Source organism: Megascapheus bottae, chromosome Y (genome assembly GCF_031878675.1).
Source record: "Megascapheus bottae isolate mThoBot1 chromosome Y, mThoBot2.hap1, whole genome shotgun sequence".
Lineage (NCBI taxonomy): Eukaryota > Metazoa > Chordata > Mammalia > Rodentia > Geomyidae > Megascapheus > Megascapheus bottae.
The window spans coordinates 5,147,000-5,156,715 of NC_143548.1; positions in this window are offsets into that span (position 1 = coordinate 5,147,000).

The window sequence follows — 9,716 nt, forward strand, 5'->3', positions numbered from 1 at the left end:
AAGTCTGGCTACTTTTTCATATGAAGGCAGAACTAAGGATTCAAACCTGGGTATTAATACATGCTAGGCAAGCATTCTACCACTAGGCCAGAATCCTAGCCCCCATATTTCCTTTATTATTTCAAATAAATAATATATATACAATATACCAGGTCATAAAGTCAGATACAATAACCACATGCTATTAACCATAGGTGCAAAAAAGATAAGAGAAATTACATAAATCATAGTATTATTTTTAAAACAACACTAGGGAAATCTCTTATTTCGTATCCTACTGTTTCTTTCATGTAGTCTTATCCTCTATGACATTATATACCTAGGTTTTGCACAATAGTAATCCTCTACTAGAACAGTCCTAGGTTTGCACTAATTATTACAAATGAGGGAAAGCATGGAACTACATTCCTTGGAGTCTTTCTTAAATTATAACAGGTGGAGTCACATTCTTTATTGTATTTCCTGAAGGATTATATTGTGTCCCCAAGGAAACTTGGACTTAGCATGCTCCAGGCCTTATAGCAAATAAGAAAATATGTATTTAATTGAGGTTCAAGAAAATATTGACTTTGTGAATTTAAGAGAAAAACACACATGTAATATATACCACCTTAACACACTGAAAGTGCACAAATGAAAGTTTGAAAACTGAACATAAAACTGCTAGAAAAAATGTAATTTTTACATGTATTGTTACTTCATTGATAGTCTTCATATTTAATAATGAATACATTTACTTCCCCATGACTGAATAGAAAAGATACTTATCAAAAATATTTTTTGTTATGTCTCTAGATAAAAATACAGTATTTTAATCCTAGTTAAACTAGGACTGGGCAGGGCAAAAAAAGTTTAGATCCAACTATTTAGTTTTATTCCTTCTTCCTCAAAGGAAAGAAACTGCCAAGTATTTTCAAGTGACTTTTCACATCTTTGTCCATGTGATGTTTGCTATTAGAAACAACATATATCGCATTAGTAGTATGTGAGAGGCCTCAATGGCCCACACTGATCTAAATTGTATGTTCGGTAGCCGATTACCTAGGTCATACAAATTGTGATACCTGATGGCACTTTAGGGATAGAAAGGGAAAAGGCAAGATCAGAAAGAAGTGTCATGGAATATCCTTGTGCCAAACAGTTATCATACACGGCATGGGGAGGGAAGAAGAGTAAGAAGGGAAGGGTATGTTAGAGGTCTCAGCAAGGAGGTCGAGGACCCTCCTTCACCGCCAAGGAAGAAGACACAGAATGATGTTTTCCCCTAGCAACCTATCCTTCTCTGTTCTGCCGCCTCTTGGTGGGGTCACCGTGATTGTGACGCAGCTCATCATCCTCACTTCCAGCGTGTCCAGCCTGGAAGTTCGGCAGACTCTCCCGTGGACAAACACATTTCCACTGTGACAGCAGAAGACAAGATCTTTCTTTATTTGATTCTCTGTTCTTGGGAATAATTTAGTAGACATGTGCCAGATTTCAGTGGAGGAATGCTGTGAAAGGTTTTCACACAGTGTGCAACCCCACTGCTTCCCTAAACCACCCAATATTTGTAATTGCTTCTGCCCACACTTCTCTATGTTTTCTTTGGCACACTTATGGTCAGTGATTCATTGCTTAGTCCTATTTTCCTGTCTTCAACGTTCAAACAGTATATCTAGGGAAACACAGAAAGTTGATATTTGAGTAAGTTTGTGTGTGAATCAATTGTTCATTATTAAATTCCTCTAGACCATGAAAAGTACCTACTGAACAAGATTGGTTTTGCAAGACCAAAACCAATCTTACAATGAAAGTGTCAGTTGAAATAACTTTTACTCCATTTAGAGATAAACATTTCATATAAACAGTGCAGTAAAATGTTGTGTTGCTTCTACTGCCTATTTCCATGATATTTGTGTATATCTTCCTAAAACATCTCTTGCAATCACCATCATGTAAATAATAAGCAAACTGATTAGGATTTTTCCCAATAAATATTGTCAGTCTGTTTCAATAATAAAAGTAAGAGAAAGAGAAGCTCATGCAACGATTCAATTCTGAAAAGTTCACATGTATTATATATATATACATATATATGTGTATATATATATACATATACATTCCTATCCCATTTTAAGCATTAATCAGAACTGTGCTGATGATAATGGAAAAGTACATGGTGAGGTATCTTTTCAATTGTTTAAGATGACATGAATAATGCAAGTTGATTATTCAAAATATTCTCCAAACATGAAGCTGTTTCTTAAAAATATGTAGCAGGGGCGGGGAGTTTGGCCTAGTGGTAGAGTGCTTGCCTAGCATGCACGAAGACCCAGGTTAGATTCCTTGGTACCACATACATAGAAAAAAGCCAGAAGTGGTGCTGAGGCTCAAAGTGGTAGAGCTCTAGCCTTGAGAAAGTCCAAGGACAGTGCTCAGGCCCTTAGCTCAAGCCCAGGACTGGCAAAAAAAAATATGTAGCAGGAGTTGTCCTGTATATTATTTTTGCAGTGTTTATTATATTTTCTAAAATGATAATCCATCAAATAAAAGAAAATCAATAATATGATAACATCTAATAAAGTGAGAAATTTCTTTCAAATTCTTTCAGTTAAATAAATGGAAATGTGAATTGTGAAATGCATCACAATAGGTTTTGCCTATTTTTCATTTCTACATTCATGTGCTTCATGTATACACACTAATCTTGAAGGCTGTGGGAAAAATGCATGTTAGTACCCTAATAAGCAGAAACATAATTGGGATATCAACATCTCTGCTGGCTAAATTTTGTGTTTTTTTCCCCTATTAACTGAAGCATCACATTTCTGTAACAATATTATAGTTTCAAAGAATATATTTTGAAGCACTTTTAACAAAATTGTATTTGAATGTGGATGTGTCTAGCAATTCTATAATCTGACCAAATCACTTCTGAGACCAAATCAGCTTCTGAGAAAGAATGATCACAACTTGTCTGTGTCTGTTCTGCCTGTGTTCATGCTTTCTTTGGCACATACATGGTCAGTGATTCAGTGCTTAGGATATTTTCCTCTCTTCAGTTTCAAAGAATGATATCTAGGAAAACATGGAAATTGGATATGAGATGAATGTGAGATTGAAAATAAAGCTTATTTCTTCTTTAGAGTATCAGGATTTCAGGGCATGTTTTGCATCCTTCTTGAATCTAATTGGAAGATAAAGTCAAATTTCCTGATATGATGCAATCTTCTATACTGGAATTCATAAACACTGTGCTACAACTCAGGAGATTTCTTCTTTGGAAGGAATTTCTCTTTTCCACCAACTGGCAACTTGACCTAATCAATAGCTCTCATTACTCTTGCTTAGGCATCAGTGATTTCCTTTCTTACATTGTTTCACAAACAGCTGTTATATGAGTACCATTTGTGACCAGCACTTGCATTGTAAGAAACACAGTTTAGTTCAAAAGTTATATTTGCCAGCATGAAATAGCTTGTTATGATAGAGTAGGCCTAGTACCATTTTAAAGTGGCAAACAGTTAACATCAAACATAAATGAAATCAATGTAGACTATTTAACAGGAAAAATGATACTGACATGTAGTGTGTTCAGTCTGAATGCTCGCTACTCATTATATTCTGTGTTGGGTTTTTCCTTTGTACATTCTCTTTTTTTGGGGGGGTGGGGCAAAGTTAATTTTTAATTGTCAAGATAATGTACAGAGAGGTTACAATTGCATTCATCAGGTGGTGGGTGTATTACTTTTTGAACACTGATACACCTTCTTATTGTTTTCTTCCCAGAGCCCTTCATACAACACCTCCTGCACATCTTAATTCCTCTCTTTCCTTTCGCTTATTCAATAAATAAACAAATGTATAAACACTATACCAGGTAACAAAGCGAGATACATTAACCACTTGAGATTAACCATATGGGGAAAAAACAGAAAGGAAAAAACTACACATCGTATATTGAGAACAACAATCATTGCTGGAGACATTACTTTCAGCTTCCTGAGGAAGTAAGATTATAAGATGGTACCTGGCAGCTCACCAAAGAGGATTAGTCAGTACTTGATTACCAGAAAGTTTCTTTGCATTGGTTAATTTGTTTCCTCTGTGCTTGTGGATATAGAGTGATCTCTAGATTTTTTCATGTATGCTTGCAGCATGCACAAATGACCTTTATTGTGATTGGCTGCTGTATGATATAAATGGTGGAGGATTTTGAGGGGAGGAAGGAAGAGAGTAAGAAAGGCATAGGAAGAGGAAAGGAGAGAGAAATAAAAAGACCTCTGCCTCAGAAGTCACATGTTGTGGCAGGCAGCGACAAATCACAAAGCTAAACCTCTCATTTCCATATTCTAAAATTCATTTCAAACAGTCTCAGCCTATATGAATTTTGTACATAGGTTTTCAGCTATTGTAATCCTCTGGTAAGAGAGTCCTAGATGTGTACTAATTATTTCAAACCAGGTAAAACATAGAGCCTATGTTCCTTTGGGTCTGGCTTAATTTTCTTATTATTTTTTCCAAGACTTTCCATATCCATAGTTTTCGTTTATGTATAAGTTCCACATCTTCTTGATCAATTCATATAGTGAGGGGCATCTGGGTCTCTTCCATACCTGAACTGAATATCATGTTGCTAGTATATGCATAGCGTTCTTACAGTTAAGATTTCAAAAAGTAAAAAAGCAATTTCCATACTTTCATGGTCAAAATAAGGCAAAATCTACATCAAATTAAAAGTCACAAAATGGAAAGAATGCAGGAAAACAAGTTATGAGTTCACTGTCCCTGATATATTCACTGAAGTAAATTCTTTGATGAGATTCATGCAATTAGTAAAATTTTCAAGGGAACTGTGCTTCAGAATCCCAGAATATTTGTTCTTTAGAATTAACTTGACCTCCAGTCACATGGGTACTCAAAATTCTCATTCTACTGGGAATTTTTTGTCCTCATACATTGGCAGCTCATCTGAGTTTGAATTTTAAGAACTGTGATATTGTTACTTAATAAGATCCCATTGAAACATTTTTACATGTGCTAGATATATATTTACAGTCTGCTGAAATGTATATCCTGTATCACCCAACATGTGTAAGCCAAGTAAAGCCTCAGTTCTTTTCTAACATGGACCCACATTGCTAAACCTCAGAATAGATTGTTCCTTCATCTAGATTTTCAGACAGTGATATCTAATCTTCACATGCTGTTTCCTACTCTCTTTTCCTTTTCTATAATTGTTACTGAATGTTCTGACTCAAATTCCCAAGATATAATACTAGAATAGAAGATATGGTATGCAAAAGAAACCTCCATTTATTATATGTGACTTGTTTATAAATGAGGCTAGGAAATATGTTTCCTTTTAGTCTGTCCTATTGATATAGCATATGTGGAAAGAGATAAAGGCGGTGTTGTGCCTCAATTGGTAGAGTACTTATCATGAGATCATTCAGGGGTTCTGTCTTGGCTCTGATTTATGGACCAGTATATTGACCAAAAAAAAAAAAAAGGCTGGAGGAGCATGCCCCGGCAGTGTCAGTCTGAAAAGGTTCATTTTAGCTTTGGCTCGCAGCAAACTCATATGCCCCCTCATTGCCATGATGCAGAAGAGGAAGGTCATCTTGGGTGAAGACATATTAAAGGACAAGCCCAAGAGGTGGGAGGTGGTTGGTCAGGTTCTTGACGAAGCCTGCTCCATCCAAGGTGAAGCCTAATCCTAAAGTCTGGCAGGAAAGGATGAATCTTTGAATGTGCAAACAAAAGAAAAACGAGTAACAGCGGGCAAACAGGAAGAGGTCAGCAGCCAGGAGACAAAAGATTTGTCTGCAGAAAGGAGGAGACAAAGACGGAGGAGAGTGTAGTCTCTGAGGAAGCAAAGGAGGAAGAAGCCAAGTCTGACTAGCCATAAAACATGTCTTACCAGCCATCCCTCACTCCTGTCTTGTACAATCCAAAGGAATATTTTTATCAACTATTTCATAGATGCTGGTTTTCCAGTAGCTCTGGAAACACTTTTTAAAAGAAGGAAACCACACCTCATCCTATTTTATAAGTATAAATGATTTTCCTTAAAGAAAAAGTGAAATCATTTTCTGGTGGTTTATTTTTGTTACAATCAGAAAACAGTGGGCTATTGAATTCTGGGAAGCCTCAGCTGTCTTCAATGCCAGCTTAACTTAACATTGCATTGATTTGACATTTTTCTATTGTATAATAGTAAACAGCAATTCTGGAGTCACAGTTGAACATTTTATATCTTGAATATTTGAAATTCTAGTCCCGTGTTGTTTTCTTGTAAAACTGTTTCCCTAAAGAAAACCACTCCTTGATCTTTTTGTGAGAACTGTGTGTGCTCTCACACCTCCACTTGTAGTAGTCCCATTTTCCCAATTGTTGCTATGCTGTGAATGATGTTGAAATGTGGGTGTGTCCTGCGCACACTGACGTTGCGACATGGAAGTTATATAATGGGACCAACATTTGGAACACGGGTTCCTTTCTCTTATGGAAAGTTTGTGTCCAGGTCTGCAGCAGAAATGTCACTGGAATACTTTTCAAAACAGTTCACAGATTTCAACGTTTGATACACATGCTAAGAATTCTGTTCAAGTTGAAATGTCTGTGTGCTGATCTTTGAAATATCCAATAAAATTATCAATTATGAAAAAATGAAAGAAGGCTTATGTTTCTATATCCTAGAGATCCTTTCATTTAGCATCCTACTATATGGCCTTTTGTATCAAGGTTTTGCTCTATTGCAAATCTCTGCTAGGAGAACCGAAGATTTCTACTGATTATGACAAATGAGGGAAACCATTGAGCCTAATTTCCTTTGAGTCTGGCTTATTTCACTTAATATGATCTTTTCTAAGTCTCTCTATTTCCTAACAAATGAGACAATGCCATTCTTTCTGACAGCAACATAGAATTCCATTGTTTACAAATACCACATCTTGTTGATCCACTCATCAACTGAGGGACATCTAGGTTGGTTCCATATCTTTGCTATGGTAAATAGTGCTGCAATAAATATTGTTGTGCTGGTGGATTTAGTATGTCCTTGTTTCTGGATGATTGAGTAAATGCCAAGTAGTGGAATTGCTCAGTCACAGGGAGCTCTATGTTCAGTCTTTTGAGGAATTGCCATAGAAACATAAGCCATATAATGAATGATTGTTGTTGTTAGGGGACTATGTTATTTATTTTGCTGTCCCTTGGTTATCTCATATTGTTACAGTATCTCACTTTGTTACCTGATATATCAGATATATTTGTATTTGATTATTTGAAATTGGATAGGGAACGGGGTAAACAAGATGAGGGGTGCGGGTCAGGGGGAGGGAAATTGGGACCAACATGAGAAAGGGTATCAGTGTATGGGAATTAATGCATCTATCTGGCAATACCATGTAACCCTTCTATTAATTACAATAAAAATATGAAAAAAACAAAAAGTAATATACCAATTACCTAACAACTGTAACTGTAAGCCCCTCTATATATCACCCTGGCAATAAAGCAAAACACACACACACACACACACGCACAAAAACCAAAAACCAAAAAAAAAACAAAAGAAGGAAGCCAGGTGCTGTGGCTCACGCTTGTATTCTTAGTTACTCAGGAGGCTGACATCTCTGATGGAGGTTCAATGCCAGCCCTGGCAATACACAGCCAAGAGACCCTTATCTCCAATTATCCTCTTGAAAATGGGAAGTGGTGATTGGGTCAAGGGTAGGATAGTAGCCTTTAGCTAAATAGTTCAGGGGCATTGTTCCTTCCCACCTCCACCTCCTCCCACCCCACCAATAAAAAAGGAATAAAGAAAGAAAAAGAAAGAAGAAAATGAACTAAGAAGAACATTTTTCTTAATGTACTTGGTTATTTCTCTTTTCTTTTGTTTGCCTTTGGTTAATCTCATATTGTAACAGTATCTGAATTTGTTACATGATATATTGTATATATTTGCATTTTTCTATTTCAAATAGGAAAGGGAAGGGGGAAGATAATTAGGTGGAAATGAGGACAAAAACTTGAGAAGGTGTATCAATATATGAGAAGTCATGAACCTACTATCTGGCCAATATTACTGTAACCCCTTATACATTACAAAAAAAGAGAAAATAACATCCATAGGAGAATGATTTTTGTCCCTAATCTTCCAAAAATAACTCAACTTCATGTTTTCCTAGAAGGAAATTCCCATTCAATAATGAAGATGGCAGACCAATATACATATAAAATATACTTATATACATTTATATCTTTAAATATAAAGGTATACATTTCATAGATATATGACACACATACACATGAATAAAACTGCTCAATTAAATATACAGAGATATAAAGGCATAGATTGATGGATTGATAAATCATTTTCACAGTCAATTCATTGAAATGGATTTCTTTGGTGGTTCAAATATTTTGGAATACCTGGTCTCATAAGGATGAAGAAAAGATACCAGCTTGTGGAGCTTCTCAGTGAACTAAAACTATAAACTGTAGAAGAATTTGACCTTCAAAAGGCAATGACAAATTCAAGTTTCTCCACAAGTATGAGATCCAATTTGAGTAAGAATAACACAAACATTTTAGACATATTTAAGCCATAATAGTAAGGATTAATTTTTCAATGTTCTGTGCTGGCAGAATGAATGCTGTGTTCTAATATACTTGGAGTACTTTTTGATAAACAACAAATGCCTCTATCTCACTCTGAGCACAGTATATGAAATAGTTGGAATTTATATTGATATCACTCAGATAAAATATACATGTAGCATGATTAGAGGCAAGGGAAACTTACACAAGGGGAACTTATGGATACTTTCCTTCTAACAATATGAGCAAGGTTATTATATTTAACTCATGTACTATCCATAAGGGAGAGTTTGCACATCAGAAGGTTTTGTGACAAAACATGACCAAGGTTTTGAATAAAAATAAAACTGTTCTTCTTTTAACAGAAAGGACTGTGGCAATATCCCAATTACGATACATGCTTTAAATTCTGTGTTCATTAGGATAAAACAATTTTGTTTACTGAGCTTGAAATCTGTGCCTGGGTGGTGTAATGTATAGAAAAGCTAAAGTTACATTCCAACATGATGTCCTAAGTATATCACAGTTACACTGCTTTGCCCTGCCTACTTGGTCATATTGTCTGTTTATTTTCCTTTCATTCTCTCATTCAAATAAACAAATACATAACCAAAGTCAAATTCACAAACAATTGGGGAACCATGGACCCTATGTTTCTTTGGGTCTGGCTTATTTCACTTAATATGAGTTTTCCAAGTCTATCCATGTCTTTACAAATGGTTAGTTTATGATGTTACTTTATCTGGTGGCAGAACCAAATTTCTTTTTCTACAAATACCTCATCCTCTTAAACAATTTACCTATTTAGGGAATCCTAGGTTGGTTGTATATCTTAGGTAAGATAAATATATGCAATAAACCTTGTTGAGTTGGTAGCTTTCATTTGTCTTTATGGATATTTGGGAAGATATGCAAGAGTGACATTGCTGGGTCAAAGGTGAGCTTTATATTTAGTGTTTGAAGAATCACCAAACTGCTTTCCCAGTGTTTGAATGTCTTTCTACCAACTTTGAAACAGTGATTCCTTCTGGCCACATACCTACCAGCATCTATAGCCATTAGATATTTTGATAATGGTCATTCAATCTGGAGTGAGGTGAATTTGTTTCAATTTGCATTTCTTTTATATT